This window comes from Schistocerca gregaria, chromosome 2 (assembly GCF_023897955.1).
Source record: "Schistocerca gregaria isolate iqSchGreg1 chromosome 2, iqSchGreg1.2, whole genome shotgun sequence".
In the NCBI taxonomy this organism is placed as follows: domain Eukaryota; kingdom Metazoa; phylum Arthropoda; class Insecta; order Orthoptera; family Acrididae; genus Schistocerca; species Schistocerca gregaria.
The window spans coordinates 1,052,942,818-1,052,961,750 of NC_064921.1; the positions used below are offsets into that span (position 1 = coordinate 1,052,942,818).

The 18,933-nt window shown below is 38.9% G+C and overlaps 1 pseudogene; it reads right to left on the reverse strand.

Annotated features, from left to right (window-relative positions):
- LOC126335580 (ATP-binding cassette sub-family C member 4-like) overlaps positions 1-18,933 on the reverse strand; it is a 361,394-nt pseudogene that overhangs the window by 132,387 nt on the left and 210,074 nt on the right.

Sequence of the window (18,933 nt, forward strand, 5' to 3'; positions counted from 1 at the left end):
TCAACTCATTCCACAAATCTTTTTAGTTTTGCTGTATTAGCTGAAATATATTCACCTGGTATCCAAATAAAGAAAAAAAAGTCTGCATAAATTTTTAACAACTGATCCTTGGATGTGACATAATTGCTGCTTTAAGGAATCACGTGTACCACTAGCTGTTTTCTTGTATTCTACCATTTGGTACACCTCATCACTAATTTCACTTGTATCATACATTTTGCATAACGGTTTGCCTTACAATAAAAATCATACTTTTTCTTGGATTTCTTGTGATTTTTACTCACAGTTCTGTAACACTTTCTTCCAGTGACTGGGTCTGCACTAATCTCTTGTCAGTGACATGCAACACATCTTCATTGTTGTAGAATTTTGGAACACGTATTATGTTCGAGTATAATGTCTTTTCTGGAGACTAGAAATCTACTCTGTAGGAATCAGCATGGGTTTCGAAAAAGACGATCGTGTGAAACCCAGCTCGCGCTATTCGTCCACGAGACTCAGAGGGTCTTAGACACGGGTTCACAGGTAGATGCCGTGTTTCTTGACTTCCGCAAGGCGTTTGACACAGTTCCCCACAGTCGTTTAATGAACAAAGTAAGAGCATACGGACTATGAGATCAATTGTGTGATTGGATTGAGGAGTTCCTAGATAACAGAACGCAGCACGTCATTCTCAATGGAGAGAAGTCTTCCGAAGTAAGAGTGATTTCAGGTGTGCCGCAGGGGAGTGTCATAGGACCGTTGCTATTCACAATATACATAAATGACCTGGTGGATGACATCGGAAGTTCACTGAGGCTTTTTGCAGATGATGCTGTGGTGTATCGAGAGGTTGCAACAATGGAAAATTGTACTGAAATGCAGGAGGATCTGCAGTGAATTGACGCATGGTGCACGGAATGGCAATTGAATCTCAATGTAGCGAAGTGTAATGTGATGCGAATACATAGAAAGATAGGTCCCTTATCATTTAGCTACAAAATAGCAGGTCAGCAACTGGAAGCAGTTAATTCCATAAATTATCTGGGAGTACGCATTAGGAGTGATTTAAAATGGAATGATCATATAAAGTTGATCGTCGGTAAAGCAGATGCCAGACTGAGATTCATTGGAAGAATCCTAAGGAAATGCAATCCGACAACAAAGGAAGTAGGTTACAGTACGCTTGTTCGCCCAATGCTTGAATACTGCTCAGCAGTGTGGGATCCGCACCAGGTAGGGTTGATAGAAGAGATAGAGAAGATCCAACGGAGAGCAGCGCGCTTCGTTAAAGGATCATTTAGTAATTGCGAAAGCGTTACGGAGATGATAGATAAACTCCAGTGGAAGACTCTGCAGGAGAGACACTCAGTAGCTCGGTACGGGCTTTTGTTAAAGTTTCGAGAACATACCTTCACCAAAGAGTCAAGCAGTATATTGCTCCCTCCTACGTATATCTCGCGAAGAGACCATGAGGATAAAATCAGAGAGATTAGAGCCCACACAGAAGCATACCGACAATCCTTCTTTCCACGTACAATACGAGACTGGAATAGAAGGGAGAACCGATAGAGGTACTCAGGGTACCCTCCGCCACACACCGTCAGGTGGCTTGCGGAGTACGGATGTAGATGTAGATAGCAAGTTTCATACTTTTCTTTTCCAGATTGGCCAGTCTACAGTTAGTAGTTTAACCTCAGTATTCTTTCTAGCCAGATCACCTCATGACACAGTTTGCCATCACAGAAATCAGGAAGATGATTCAAAGTTTTCCTCAATACTCAGCAATGTCTGTGAATATGCTTTTATTAAATGTGATATGATACAACCACCACCTGCCAATGGCAAATTTGATACTGGAAAAACATCTTGCTCCAATGATTAGTTAGACCACTGTAACAGCAGATACAGCAAGTAGTATAGACAGAAAAATAGAGCAGCAGGATGCCTTTGCAGTTTTGAAAACACGTGAAGCGATGGATCCAAAAAATATACCAAAAAGCACACTTTTCACACTTCGGATAAACAGGTTACTACGAAATATTCAACCAGCAATGACTTAACATGGAAATGACATGCAGTAAATCAAATTACAAATAGAATACAGAACTTTTCAAATTGCACAACAACAGCAATGCTATTAGGGACATGAAAAAAATGAATGGGGGCAGCAGTTCCTAGTCCACCTGCCACAGCAAACAGTTGCCAAAGGGAACCAAGCACTCAAGTTAGCAAATAATAGTGATTTCACATTTAAACGCCTAGGTGCAACAACTAGCAGGAGTATGCCAGCTGTATACACCAGATGTGCTCCTAGCAGCTAGGACTACTAGCTACAAGAAAGAACAGACATCACTGGAGTTTCTGTGAAGTTTTGAAGGTAGGAGATGAGGTCCTTGTAAAATTAAAGCTGTGAGGATGGGTCGTGAGTCTTGCTTTGGCAGCTCAGTCAGTAGAGCATGTGCTCTTGAAAGGCAAAGGACCCAAGTTCAAGTCTAAGTCTGGCACAAATTCTTAATTTTCCTGGGGGTTTCATATCAGCACACACTCCACTGCAGAATTAAAATTTCATTCTGGAATCATTGTGTTGGTTTCACACACACTACAGGAATCACACACACCAATGTTCCATGCCATAAAGTCATTCATACACCAGGCGTGATGCACAATAGTTGCTACAGGTTATGGCAAAACAAAAATGGGTCACCAGTAAAGACAAGTTGGCTGAACAAGTTTAGCACAATCTAGCACAGCTGCAATTGTATTTCTGAACAAGATGTCAAGACTTACCAAGCGGGAAAGTGCCGGCAGACAGGCACAATGAACAAAACACACAAACACACACACAGAATTACTAGCTTTCGCAACCGATGGTTGCTTCTTCAGGAAGGAGAGGGAAAGACGAAAGGATGTGAGTTTTAAGGGAGAAGAAGCAACCATCGGTTGTGAAAGCTAGTAATTCTGTGTGTGTGTTTGTGTGTTTTGTTCATTGTGCCTGTCTGCCGGCGCTTTCCCGCTTGGTAAGTCTTGGAATCTTTGTTTTTAATATATTTTTCCCATGTGGAAGTTTCTTTCTATTTTTTGAACAAGATGTCACTGACACTGGCTCAGAGGTGAACGCCTTCCCCACAGTGGCACCTCTGCTGATGTACTGCACACAAATGCTGTGATGTTAGACATAGTCAAGATGAAACCTGAACCTCCAGATTCTAATTCAGAAGACCTTTCATAATCAAAAAATACATATCATGCTTTTTAAATCAATCTAAATGTCATGAAAAAGAAATAGTAGGTTTTTTTTCAAATTTAGGAACAAGTCAAAGTCTGGTGGACTCATGTAGAGTAGAGTTTTATTGGTACTGGTAATCATATAGTACCCAAATAGTAAATTCTGATGTAGGACAAGTCAATGCATAACAAAATACTAAATTTGCATTAATATCATTATTTCCACATTCAATGACCACTGAATTACAATACACAGAGCAAATATGGTACAAAAATAAAGAGTAGATATCTTAAAGCATAAAGAGCATGTACTGTACTGGCAGATTAATATTTGTATTACAGTAACATTTACATGGTAAACCATTAAGGTTCTAGCAACATTTATGTGATACATCACTAAGGGAAAGACACTTTCTGAAGGAACTCGAGGAGGCTATATAAACAGTGATGAGTCAAATATGCCTTAGCAGCTGACCTGAAATTTGCCAGGTCATTTATTGATTTAATTTGTGGGGGATGTTTATTATAAATAACTTTCACGTAATACAGGGTTCCTGTTTTATTCGAGGTGGTGTTGCTGGGCTCTAGATGAAAGTCTCCTCTTTGCCTGATGTTAAAGGAATGGATATTTTCATTTTTCTGGAAGAGAGTGGGATTTTCCATTGAATATTTTTTCACAAACACAGTTATCTCATACACATATATACATGGAAGCGGGAGGATTTCTAGCTTTTTAAAGAGTGGTCTACAGTTTTTGTTCCATTTTACACCTACCATTAGTCTTAAATTCTTTTTTGTAGCGTAAAGCGTTTTTAGCTAAGAGAAGAGTTACCCCAGAAAATAATTCCATATATCAGTTGTAAGTATATATAGGCATAATACACAGTTTTCAGATAATCTTTGTTGCAGCATCCCTCTAATACTCTCATTAAGTAGCATGTAGTCCTTAACTTCTGACAAATTTTTTCAATATGCGTCCCCCATTCGAAATTATCTTGGAGCCATACTCCTAAGAACTTAATGTTGTCTACATTCTGAAGGTCATTGTCATATATCTGAATCTGAAAAGTTTGCTCACCTTTTTTCACATTATAGAAATTTAATGCCACTGTCTTACTAGCATTTATTACCAATTTGCTGTGACTCAACCAGTTTTCAATATTGTTCAGTGTCTCTGTTGTAGACTTCTGAAGCATTGCCATTTCTTTCCCACTCACTAGCACACTTGTACTGTCAGAAAGCTGGATGATGTTCCCGCAGAATTTGTTTAGGTCATTCACATATAACAGAAATAGAAGAGGTCCCAGAACTGAACCTTGTGGCACTTTATATTTAATGGTTTCATAGTTTGAATAGTGTTGAGTGAGTTTGATGAAATTTTGATGCTGCACTTCAACGACTTGTTTTCCACCGCTTAGGTATGGCTTTATCCAGTTGTTAGATGTTGCTCTAAACCCCATGTTGTCAAGCTTAGGCAGTAGTTTTGTGTGATCTATGATATCAAAAGCCTTAGAGAGATCTAGACATATTCCAATGACATTTTCACCATTATCTAGTCTCTGAAGTACTTCACTTAATAGTTCAAAAATTGCTGTATCAGTTGATCAGCCTTTCCTGAAACCATGTTGTGCTGTGGATAGTATTTGGTCCTCTTCCAGAAAATCTGCTACTCTTCTTTGAAAACTTTTTCTATGATATTTGAGAATACAGATAGTAGAGCAATGGGCTGGTAGTTAGCCACTTCATCCTTTTTACCTTTTTTTGAGTAATGGTTTGAGCTTAGCTGTTTTTAGGCATGATGGGAAAATTCCAGTTTGAAAGGAACTATTATAAAGGTGAGCTAATGGTTCACTAATGAGATCTCCACATTTTTAATAAGGCTGTCTGGGATGCCATCTACTGCAGTGGAATGATTCACTCGTAAAGTTCCGATAACTGACAGGACTTCTTTCTGGGTTGTTGGAATGAGAAACAGTGAAGTAGGATTTACGTTGGTATTTACAGATGATACTGGGCAGTTTGTATTGCAAGGTTGGATTCCAGTGATTAATTGCTCACTTATATTGCTAAAATAAGTGTTGAACACATTTGCTATTTCTTTCGGATCATTAATTTCTTTGCCATTACAATTCAATTTAATATTGGAATTTTGAGGAGAAACATTGTCAGTTTGCTGTTTCACTATACTCCACTCAGCTTTCATTTTGTTATTGGCATTATTTATATAGCAGTCATTTGCCATTACTTTAGCTTCTTTTATCACTTTCTTAAGCATCATTTTATAATTCTTGAAATATGCAAGGAATTCATTGGATACCATGAAAGACTTGGAGTTCTCATATAATCTTCATTTTTCAGCACATCACTTTTTTATTCCTGTTGTCAATGAGTAATTTTTTCTGTTAAGCCTGCTGGAAATGCCTGCTGGAAATGCCATGTTACAATAATGTGTCAATATATCCATAAATGCCGGCCAGTATGGCCGTGCGGTTCTACGCGCTTCAGTGTGCAACCGCGTGACCACTACGGTCACAGGTTCGAATCCTGCCTCGGACATGGATGTGTGTGATGTCCTTAGGTTAGTTAGGTTTAAGTAGTTCTAAGTTCTAGGTGACTGATGACCTCAGCTGTTAAGTCTCATAGTGCTCAGAGCCATTTGAACCATTATATCCATAAATATGCTGAACTTCTCAACTGTGTTTACGTATCTGTACATTTCAGTCCATGTTTCCTTCTTTAGTAAATTCCTAAAGTGTTCAATGTTTTAATGGCTGAAGGTTCTTCCTATTTTTATTATTTAATTAAGTTTGGAATTGAAGATATTTCAAGAAGCTATGCATAGTGGTCACTGAAGCCTGTGTTGAATTTTATACCTGCATATTCATGGCTATTCAGTTCAGTATTCAGTTTATTCACCATTGACCACTTACAGCGGAATCGGTCTGAACATTAAATATACAATTAACAATAATTTTACACTAAAGTTTTTACAATTTAATTCCTTTTCTTTTAGGAATATTTTTATATACTAATGTCAATGATTATTTCAAAATATTCTGTTATCTTATAAAATGGGTGTTTGAGTAAGCAGTCATAAATCTTACGTTTGAAAATATTACTAGTCAGTGACCGAGCAGGTGCTGGAAGTTTATTGAAGAGTTTTAAACTCATTATGTTGTGTGAGTTTGCAGTCTTTGTGAGTCTGTGTCTTGGTATGTCAAAGTCCAGTTTGCCTCTGGTGTTGTGGGCATGTATGTTCTCTCTGGTTTCGAACTCATTGAAATTGCTTTTGACATAAAGCAGTGCTGTGTAGATGTATAGATTCACAACAGTTAATATCATGTGCTTGATAAAAGGGGGCGGCAGTGGTCCTTAGGCTTAACTTTGCTCATTATTCTGATTAGTTTTTTTTTTTTTAATTTTCAGAATTTCATTGACAAAGCAAGAATTTCCCCATAACAATATTACTGATTTGCTTTCAACAGCTGTAGTTAAACCCAGAATTAGTTCTTGTGTTTTATCAGGATTACATAGGACTTCATTAGAAGAAAACCAATTCATTACTAGTTCTAGTTTTTCCTGTGTTGCCTGATGCAGTTCTGTTGTGTCATGGTGTGTATTGAGCAATGTTGTATCATCTGTATAACGCACAGTTGAATTTGCTCCTGCATGGTAAGGTAAGTCATTAATTGCAATGATGAACAGAAAAGGACCTAGGACCCAGCCCTGAGGCACTCCAGTCCGAACTTCCTTCAGCGAGGAGCATCTATTTTTAATTGATACAAACTGTCTCCTGTTACTTAAGTATGATTTGATTACATCTAAAGATGGTTTGTGTATACCATAAAATTCCAGTTTTTCAAGTAGGGTGTTAGATGATATGCAGTCGAAGGCTTTGCTAAGATCACAAAGTACGACTATCCTTGTTTATCAGTATCACTTGTAACTCTGGTATGGGAATTTATAATTGGGAGCAGGTTGTATGTTGCACAAATAACCATAACATCACCTCTATCTTTTGAAACTTTGTTAAAGTCAATGTTAAAGTCTCCACATATTATAACTGTTTTGTTTAGGTCCCTGATACTGTCAAGACTACCTCCAAGTTGGTTAAAGAATATTTTGATGTTTGAGTCTGGACTTCTGTACATGCAAATGATGATCATTTTTATTGAGGTTAGTTCTACAGCAGAGATTTCAAAATCGCCTTCTTTTCCTAAATTTTCAAGAGATTTTAGGCAGCAATAGATGATACTGTCTTTCACAAATATACATGTTCCTCCATGTGTAGATATTTTTCTACAGTAACAAGATGTCATAACATAATCCTGTATATTTTTGATTGCTAACATCTCATCAGTTAGCCAATGTTCACTAAAACACATTACAGATACTTCTTTTAATTGATCTCACAGTAATACCTCAAGCTCATTATTTTGTTTCACAATGACTGCACATTTTGATGGACAATTATAAACTTGGGGTTTCTGCTTGGCGTATCTGATTCATCATTTACCTTTATTTGTCTCTGCCTTCCTTTTGTTTTAATCTGAAGAACACTTCTGGGATGGAGTATGGAAGTGCTGTCTTCATCTATGGGCAGTAAAAATCCACACTTCTTGATGGTGGTTGTTTTGCTCTAGCAGGTTGTGCCCCCTTGCTGTTGTTGGAAGAATGTACAGGAAGCTGATAGATTGTTCTATTCCTCAGAAGTATTTCTTTAATTATTTCACTAACACAATTGCAAATAAACCTTTTCCCTTCATAGTTCAAATGCATTCCATGCTTCGTGTGCAGATTTCGATGCAGCTTGCTTATATACAGTATATCACACTTAGCATATTGAGAACAGTTTCCTTATTTTAATGTTTGTTTTCCAAATTTCTTTGTTTACGCATGAACTATAAATTAGATCATGCTTATGAGGCAGTGTGACAACTACTGTGTTTCTGCATTTGTTAGCTTGTAGAAAATTCTGCAGCATTTTCACGCAAACCTCTGCTTCATTTTTGGCCACATCATTTGAACCCATTATACAGATGATAAAGTCATTTTCCTGCATTAATTTCGTCTGACAGTTAGTGTCTACAACATTTTTACATCCTGCTCCTGGTTTCACTACACTAGCCACTTATATGTCGCAATTTTTCTCATGGAGCATGCTGGATAGATATTTGCCATGACTGTCTGTTAGTAATGTCCAGGCTGTAGGGAGGATGTGGCAACACTTCCCATCTGTAACCACATGGTGTTTGGGCTATAACATTGCCATTATGACTGGCCCAGCCTCATGCAACTGAGGTTGGGTTTTGTGCATTTTTTTGTGCAGACTGTGCATGAAGTTATGATAATTGCTGTGACACCTGTTCCACATGGGACGCTGTCTTTTTTGATGACTCCTTAGTGATCATAAGTAAAAATCATCATCTGCTTTGGCTTTGATTGAGTGCACAAATTTTTTCCATTGATTGGACTGTGATTTCAACTCCAGTTCAAAGTCTCTGATCCACAGTTCATCAATAGCAACAATTAAACACAAAAATTCTTGACCTTTATGGTTGAATCATTATTTGAGCAAAGTTGCAATATACATGCATTTCTGCTTCTCTTAGCAGTCAAACAGTGTGGGACCCTTCTTGTAGAAATTTTACTCTTCTTCAGATCATTTGTCATCTTCTTCATGAGCATCTGCCAGAAGCTTCACACTTCATGCATCTGTTGATATTTTTGGCCGTCCAGGTCTTGAATTACCGTCTATGGTTTTACAACCACAAAGAATACAATTAACCCAAAGTGAAACTGTACTGTGGTCCACTGTAAACTTGGCACAAACTTCACTTAATGCAATGTGGATTTCTTTTTTACTGCACTAAGTTTCAATCTTGATATATGACCTCTGGTCTTCAACAGTCACAGTATACAAGACTCCTGCAGGGTCATTTCTACCTCTTGCCAATTTTACTTTAGGGTACTTTGCGAAAAAACAAAAGCATGTGCTTCTCCCCCAAGCTCCCAACTACATCTGACGCAATTGTCCCCACCAGTCTTTCAAAAGGTGCATTGGCTAGCTCCATGCAGGTTATGAGCTACTAAGGCTGCTATTGATGAATTAGTACAGGCAGGAATAATATGCCCTCTGGACAGCCCTTGGGCATCCCCCATACATTTAGTGCCAGAACCAAAGATGGTTCATCCACTTATGTGCAAATTATCAGCCTCTTAATTCCTGAACAGCCAGTCACAATAACAACTAGCAAGAAGAGCATGTGAAAGAAAGTGTTCAGTTGTGCTCTGCTTTCTAGCCTGCCACAGCATGTCCGGTGATGCTCAGGCAGGAAGTGAAGAGGAACACCATTGCCAGGCCTTCCTACCATTGCTGGGGAGGGGGATGGGAGGGTTGTCCCATGCACTCCAAGTAACAACTTATCATGTACAAATTCAGTGAGTAGTTACCATTGAGTTTAGTGACATCTCTGGAGTGATACCTGAGAGTTCAGTTCATTCTTATCTGCATGATAGTGTGAATGCCCAGTACATTTGCTCCACAATTACATGAATAAATACTATTAAAGATTTGCCTGCAACCAACACAACCGTCATTTCCGCTACCCAACTAGGAGTCCACAACCTGTTAAATTTAATAGCTTGCAGATTAACATGTAATTTGTAGATTAACTGTTTTGCAGTGTACAACTTTTGAACATAATACATGAAAACTCTCGTTACATGTAGACACTTTTCTAAGCAGTAAGTGCTACAAGGCTTGCTCAGTACTTAATGAAATACAAGGATATTTACAACTGTGACAATTACAAACAGTTCTTAAGACGCGCAATTGCATAAAGACATACCTTCGAGCGATTTCAACCATTTTTTCAAATGGCTTTTCCCATGCATACATTTTAATTACTTGGACTCCTGTGATGATTTCATTCATTAGCCGAACTCTGTCATCAGTTCTTACAGCAATTTTTGAACGATACATTGTAGTCATCCGTGTTATGTAAGCTAAAATAAAAAACAAAATAATGGCTAAGAAAGTTTCACTGTAAAGAGTATATAACACATCTGTATCTGTTATTTTTACTTACTTTTATGGAAGTATTAACAATGGTAAAAAATATGAGTAGGTTGCAGTTTGCAGTATCTGTGCAAGTTTGCCTTATACACAAGGGCATGCTGGTAAGTAATGGTTCTGAATTTTTTATCTGATAAGTTTTAAAACATTTCAAGTAAAACATATGTTATTAGAATTCTACACTTTTACTCTTCATGTCTACATTTTGCATCTCCCTGTCGCTAGAGGGCTTCAAATTGTAGTGTGTAACTTATCTATTTCTCTGTGAGAGAAACAGCATGCTGTAATCATGTTCCAAATTAAAGGAGATCATCCACACATAGAGCACCTTCTCTTTTAGCATGAAAATGCCAGACCACATAAAAGCACTGCAACGTGAGCAACAGTCTGATGCCTTGGGCTCACTGTCATCAATCACCCTTCATACAGTCCCGACTTGATCCCATCTGATTTTTATCCATTTAAAAACTTAAAGAACGTCTTTGACGACAACACTTTGATAGTGTAAAGATGTAGAATGTCAAAAACATTTGTTTCATTTAAAAAAAACTTTTACAGTTTTCTCATACAAAATTCGGCGGCATTATTTTTCAGTATGCACTCGTATTTCAGCTGATATGTTTCTAAACTCTAGTTTCCCTGATCTATAGTGCCTGCTTCTGGTTTTGTTCAAGTAATGGAAATTTGTTTGACGTAGGTGTAGAGGTCTACTGTCACAGCAGTTGGCGTCTAATGATGGAACACTGATATCTTGAGACTGATCAAATTTAAATTAATGACACAATACAGTGTAGCCAAATGGGAAGGAACTTGCTAATACATGAAACAGTTTGATGTTGCAACCCCGATTACACTACTGATGGATATAGATAATACCTTTATTATACACTCCTGGAAATTGAAATAAGAACACCGTGAATTCATTGTCCCAGGAAGGGGAAACTTTATTGACACATTCCTGGGGTCAGATACATCACATGATCACACTGACAGAACCACAGGCACATAGACACAGGCAACAGAGCATGCACAATGTCGGCACTAGTACAGTGTATATCCACCTTTCGCAGCAATGCAGGCTGCTATTCTCCCATGGAGAGGATCGTAGAGATGCTGTATGTAGTCCTGTGGAACGGCTTGCCATGTCATTTCCACCTGGCGCCTCAGTTGGACCAGCGTTCGTGCTGGACGTGCAGACCGCGTGAGACGACGCTTCATACAGTCCCAAACATGCTCAATGGGGGACAGATCCGGAGATCTTGCTGGCCAGGGTAGTTGACTTGCACCTTCTAGAGCACGTTGGGTGGCACGGGATACATGCGGACGTGCATTGACCTGTTGGAACAGCAAGTTCCCTTGCCGGTCTAGGAATGGTAGAAAGATTGGTTCGATGACGGTTTGGATGTACTGTGCACTATTCAGTGTCCCCTCGACGATCACCAGAGGTGTACGGCCAGTGTAGGAGATGGCTCCCCACACCATGATGCCGGGTGTTGGCCCTGTGTGCCTCGGTCGTATGCAGTCCTGATTGTGGCGCTCACCTGCACGGCGCCAAACATGCATACGACCATCATTGGCACCAAGGCAGAAGCGACTCTCATCGCTGAAGACGACACATCTCCATTCGTCCCTCCATTCACGCCTGTCGCGACACCACTGGAGGCGGGCTGCACGATGTTGGGGCGTGAGCGGAAGACGGCCTAATGGTGTGCGGGACCGTAGCGCAGCTTCATGGAGACGGTTGCAAATGGTCCTCGCCGATACCCCAGGAGCAACAGTGTCCCTAATTTGCTGGGAAGTGGCGGTGCGGTCCCCTACGGCACTGCGTAGGATCCTACGGTCTTGGCGTGCATCCGTGCATCGCTGCGGTCTGGTCCCAGGTCGACGGGCACGTGCACCTTCCGCCGACCACTGGCGACAACATCGATGTACTGTGGAGACCTCACGCCCCACGTGTTGAGCAATTTGGCGGTACGTCCACCCGGCCTCCCACATGCCCACTATACGCCCTCGCTCAAAGTCCGTCAACTGCACATACGGTTCACGTCCACGCTGTCGCGGCATGCTACCAGTGTTAAAGACTGCGACGGAGCTCCGTATGCCACGGCAAACTGGCTGACACTGACGGCGGCGGTGCACAAATGCTGCGCAGCTAGCGCCATTCGACGGCCAACACCGCGGTTCCTGGTGTGTCCGCTGTGCCGTGCGTGTGATCATTGCTTGTACAGCCCTCTCGCAGTGTCCGGAGCAAGTATGGTGGGTCTGGCACACCGGTGTCAATGTGTTCTTTTTTCCATTTCCAGGAGTGTATTTTGAAAAGACTTCACCAGTGAGTAAAATTCCTTACTTTTCACAGAACTCCAAACCTATAACTGCAGTCTTTTCAAACAACAAAATGTAAGAAGTTGGCAACATTCATGTTATAAGACTGCAGGGAGATCTTGAATTGAATCAAAAGTGCCACACACAAAAATCTATGGAGCATGTTAGTTCAACTACTTTTGCAGTATGCTTATTTATAGCTGTAGGTTACTTGAAAATGAAATGAATTAGTTTATTATGTGTATTTACATTTATTAAAGAGCTACAGAATGAGTTTTTGGAAAACTGTTCTTACAGAGATATATTTTTTTAGAAAACAGAAGCATACTAAGACTATTAGTTCTAGAATACCTTGCATACTCTTCTTTGAAAAACAATATTTTGGCACTTGTGTCACAATAAACTGTATATTTTCATTGATGCCCTTCATCATTGCCAAGCCTCACATTTCTCACCAACAACAGTGCAGTGTATGTGTCTAACACTAGCACCAAAAACAATCACTGTACAGTAAAGAGTCATACACAATGGCACATATGTGATGACAACCTGCTGTAGCACATAAAATGTCTTGTGGGTAATGTAGCGACATTTTAAGAGTGAATTACAGAATTTCCCATTGGGCAATTCCTTATTTACTTATGAGTTTTCTCACACAGACACTTTAAATTAACATAAGCTATAACAAAAGTAATATACCCTCTATTTTAATATGAAGTTTCATTAAGTAATTGGATAGGTAAAAAATCTACTCATCAGGTGGTGGCAGGAGAACACACATAAAAAGGTATTTAAATCTGCAAGCTTTCATAGCCAGTGACTCCTTCATCTGATAGAAGGGTTGATGGAGAAGGAAGAAGGATGAAGGAAAAGGACTTGTGAGGTCTAGGAAATGGGGAGAATTGGGAAAAATCACCAAGAACCTCAGATCAAGGGAAACTTACTGGATGGAATGAGAGGGAAATATTGATTGATAGGGACTCAGGTTTTTACATCTGAACAATCATTCTTTCCTTCTAATTCTGCCTGGTAAGTTCCCCCTGACTCACGGTTCTGGGTGACATTTCTGAACACTTCCCATTCCCTATACCTCACCAGTCCTTTTCCTTCACTCCTCTTCCTTCCCCTTCAACCCTTCCGCCAGATGAAGGGGACACTAGCTCTGAAAGCCTGCAGCTTTAAATACTTTTATATATGTATTCTCCTGCTGCCACTTAATGAGTAGATTTTTTATCCATTAATTGCATCATCCTTTCAAAATTTTCATAAAAGATAGATTGATACTCACCATAAAAATGACATGTTGAGCTGCAGACAGGCACAATACAAAGACTATTACACATTAGATTCCAGACAAAGCCTTGTTCAGGAAGGAAAAGAAAGAAAGAGAGGGAAAGAGAAACTCACAACATCCATACAAGTGAGCACATCTCAGAGGCACATGGCCCTACCTCCAGCCACTCTGGCCAGACTGCAACAGAAACATGGTGAATGGAAGCAACAATCTGGAATGGGCACTCGAGGGAGAGGGACAGCAGGGCATGGGTGGTTGAAGAGGAATTGGTGCTGCCTAGTGGAGCATGAAGTGTCTAGAGTTGGATGGACAGGACTGACAGGTGTAGCATTGAGAGGCTGCTGGGGAGGGAGAGGTGGGGGAAAATGGGGAGCAGAAAGGAAAACTCCCATCTGGACAATGCAGAAAAGTTGGTGATGGAGGGGAGGATCCAGATGTCCAGGAATGTGACACTGAAATAGGATTTTTCAGAAAAATATTCGCTTAAGTACAGAAATATACAAATATCTAGAGTCTCATTTAACATTTAAGAAAGTAGTCTCATGGTACAATATGTGGAAGTGGCATCTTTGTGTCTTTTAGGATGGCATCTGTTCCATGGCTAAAAAATGAACAACAGCATCTAACGAAGATCTACCAGAAAAAGTAACACTTACTCTGAACAGGCATTGTCTGAAGAAAAATTCCAGCAACTCCTATAATAGCTGCCCATCCAACTGCTTTCCATATGAAATATGTTGCCACAAGTGTCTCTAATGGAGTTATCCAGAAGTAGTGAAGGAAAAATGTTACAAAATCAAACCGATTAACATCATTTGAAAGAAGATTTATCATCTTTCCTGTGGCTGTTTGTCCTGCCGTTGCTTTACTCAAGCGAATTGTCTGGAAAATATTATAAATATGAGCAATATGTTTTAACCAGATAGAAAGTCTTAAGGAACCGTAAGGTAACAATGTTAAAGTAATAACACATGAAAGACCACTAAGAAATTATATCAGTCAATTTCTCTGAATAAATCAGTCAGTATTTTCCTTCAAAAATTAAATAACATTTACAATATACAATTTCATAAGGCTATGTTTTCACCAACACTGAATGTAACTTGAATACGTTACTTACAACTATGTCAAAGAAGAACATTAAGGATATTTGTTTATATTACCACCTAATTCGGGTCATCTGGTAAGATATGCATATAGAATGGAGATTCTGTTTTGTAACTTGGAAGTGTCTGACAATGCTGCCATGTAATCAAATAGGATCTCATCTTTGGTTGTACATTTTGTAACGTAACAGTGTTAGATATTGTATAGGAGTATGCAATACATGGTTTTTAGTGCACCACTGGATACGTAGTATTGTGTATTATATTATTGTATCTTTTAAACTGTATTTGTTTCTTTCTTATTTATTATTCATTATCTAACACTACTGGGAATAACTAAATGCCCTCTGAGTATCAATGTTTGCTACAATATTTTATTAACAAGATAGCAAAGTTGTATCATTTGGCATACTGCTGTACATCTCCACTCTAGTAAAAAAATAATTTCAAACCCAGTTAAATATTAACATGATAATATAGAAAAATTATCAAATGGAAAGCTTTAAACATATACTGTGTAAAGTGAGACCAATTCTTAAAACTGTAAAATAATCCATAATTAATGCAGTAATCTGTACTATAGTTTATACGACATCTCGTTAGATCCAATAATGTGAGCTAAATATTGAACCCTGCAATTTAAGAAGAATTTGCATATTTCAAAAAGGAATTGTTTAAAGTTAATACTTTATAAGATTTTGCACAAAAAGAGAAATTGTTTGAGAATGTAACCAGTGTCAAACATTAATTCAATATTGTAAAACTTTTTGTAACATCTATGTTTCTGTGAATGTGCAATTTTCATCATAACTTTAAAAAAAGTAGGAATACTGATAATGAATTTGTAATAATTAGGATCTGAATTTTAATAACAAGCCATATTATCCTCCTGAGCTTGACCATAGGTTTTTCAACATTTTATGTATGATCTAGGTAGAGTAATGTAGAAAAACATACTTTTTATGCATATGAAGTCTTACTTACACCTTGTAATAGGTCATATTTAGGCCAACTTTTGCCATAACAGGTCATAAAAGTGCTTATATTTGTCACATCTTTAAGAACACTGGTGTTGCCAGACAGTGGTCATGTGTATGAGAGATGTCTTGCCATGAATATGTGTGTGTGTGTGTGTGTGTGTTTTCCATTTCACAAGAAGGCCTTTTGTCTAAAAACTTAAAATGTACAGTAGTGATTTTGTTGTACCTGTCTGGGAATCTACATCTCCCCTATTTGATGGATAGCAATTTATCATTTTCATGTTTACAGTGATATTGTCGCAAACAAACACAACAGTTACTACAAAGCTATATTTATCAGCACTACAGCACACAAGTGGCATAACACACCAGTTGGTTCACTGAAGTAAGACATTGTTGCCTGGGGTTGACAAAATGCTCTCAATGCTACAAAGCTGGATGCTCTCAGTGCTACAAAGCTGGCTTCCAATGTAAACATCACACATCTGGCCACATTATTTAGTCTGAATGCAAACTCAGTAAGGTTCAACATGCCAAAAGTAAAGTGCTCTAACAGCATAAAGTTATGAAGTTTTTTTCATGATTGTGGAGTGAAGTTCTGTCACACTGGATGGGAAATATTATTTTGTAAGCTATCAAACAATGGAAACTCACAATGTAACATCAACAATGTAGGAAAAGACAGATTGCTACTTACCATACAGATGACATGTTAAGATGCAGACAGGCACAGTTAAAAGACACATAGAAATAAGTTTTCAGCCACAGCCTTCATCAGAAAAAGAAAGAGAAACACACACCATCCACACACACTGGTAAGCACATCTCATGCACACATGCATGACCACCAACTCCAGTAGCTCAGATCAGAATGTCGTTATAATAATAATGCCATTTTGCTCTGAACTGCTAGAGTTGGTGGTCATGTGTGCATGAGGTGTGTTTGCTTGTGTGAATGGATGGTGTGTGTTTCTCTTTCTTTTTCTGATGAAGGCTGTGGCTGAAAACTTACTTCTAAGTGTCTTTTAACTGTGCCTGTCTGCAACGTAACATCTCATCTTCATGGTAAGCAGAAATCTGTCTTTTTCTACATTGTCGATTTTATAATCTATGTAAATTAAACCTAGGAAAAATATATTAAAAACAAAGATTCCATGACTTACCAAGGGCGAAAGCGCCAGTAGATAGGCACAATAAAAAAACACACAAACACACACACAAAATTTCGAGCTTTCGCAACTGGCGGTTGTTTCGTCAGGAAAGAGGGAAGGAGAGGGAGTGATGAAAGGATGTGAGTTTTAAGGGAGAGGGTAAGGAGTCATTCCAATCCCGGGAGTGGAAAGACTTAACTTAGGGGGGAAAAAAGGATAGGCACACACACACACACACACACACACACACACATATATATATATATATATATATATATATATATATATATATATATATATATATATATGTGTCTGTGTATGTGCGGATGGATATGTGTGTGTGTGTGTGTGTGCGAGTGTACATCTGTCCTTTTTTTCCCCTAAGGGAAGTCTTTCCGCTCCCGGGATTGGAATGACTCCTTACCCTCTCCCTTAAAACCCACATCCTTTCATTTTTCCCTCTCCTTCCTTCCTTCCTGACGAAGCAACTGCCAGTTGCGAAAGCTCGTAATTCTGTGTGTGTGTCTGTGTGTTTTGTTCATGTGCCTGTCTGCCGGCGCTTTCCCGCTTGGTAAGTCTTGGAATCTTTGTTTTTAAAAGCGCCGGCAGACAGGCACATGACAAAACACACAAACACACACACAGAATTACGAGCTTTCGCAACTGGCAGTTGCTTCGTCAGGAAAGAGGGAAGGAGAGGGAAAAATGAAAGGATGTGGGTTTTAAGGGAGAGGGTAAGGAGTCATTCCAATCCCGGGAGCGGAAAGGCTTCCCTTAGGGGAAAAAAAGGACAGGTGTACACTCGCACACACACACACATATCCATCCGCACATACACAGACACAAGCAGACATATTTTGAAATATGTCTGCTTGTGTCTGTGTATGTGCGGATGGATATGTGTGTGTGTGTGCGAGTGTACACCTGTCCTTTTTTTCCCCTAAGGGAAGTCTTTCCGCTCCCGGGATTGGAATGACTCCTTACCCTCTCCCTTAAAACCCACATCCTTTCATTTTTCCCTCTCCTTCCCTCTTTCCTGACGAAGCAACTGCCAGTTGCGAAAGCTCGTAATTCTGTGTGTGTGTGTTTGTGTGTTTTGTTCATGTGCCTGTCTGCCGGCGCTTTCCCGCTTGGTAAGTCTTGGAATCTTTGTTTTTAATATATTTTTCCCATGTGGAAGTTTCTTTCTGTTTATATATATATATATATATATATATATATATATATATATATATATATATATATATATATATATATATACACACAAGCAGACATATTTAAAGGCACAAACTCTTTGCCTTTAAATGTGTCTGCTTGTGTCTGTATATGTGTGGATGGATATATTTTTCTTGTTGTGACATAAGTGCTTATATAACTACTTTAGTTAATCTGCAGCACTATGCCAGTTATATAAGTGACTGCAGATAGGAGGTATTATATCCAAATTTGTCTGAATATGTGCAGAGAAATTGTTATGTGGTTCACATGACATTCTGGCAAAAATCTGAAAATTGAACTCTTTTCGCAGTATTATTCTGTAGGTGATATCAATAATTCTTTGAGACTACTGTAAGTGGAAATGATAAAACCAAAAATGAGAAGTCCACAAAAATCACTGCAGGCAGAAGTGAATCAGGTACATCTACTGTCAACAATGTAGAATATCCTATGACATTAGTTAAAGGCATTATCTGATACATCTTCAAACTTAGAACACCTTCTGCAACTGATCGCTGTGCTTCTACTTCTCTATCTATACTCTACAAGTCACCTTACAGTATATGGGAGAGGGTAC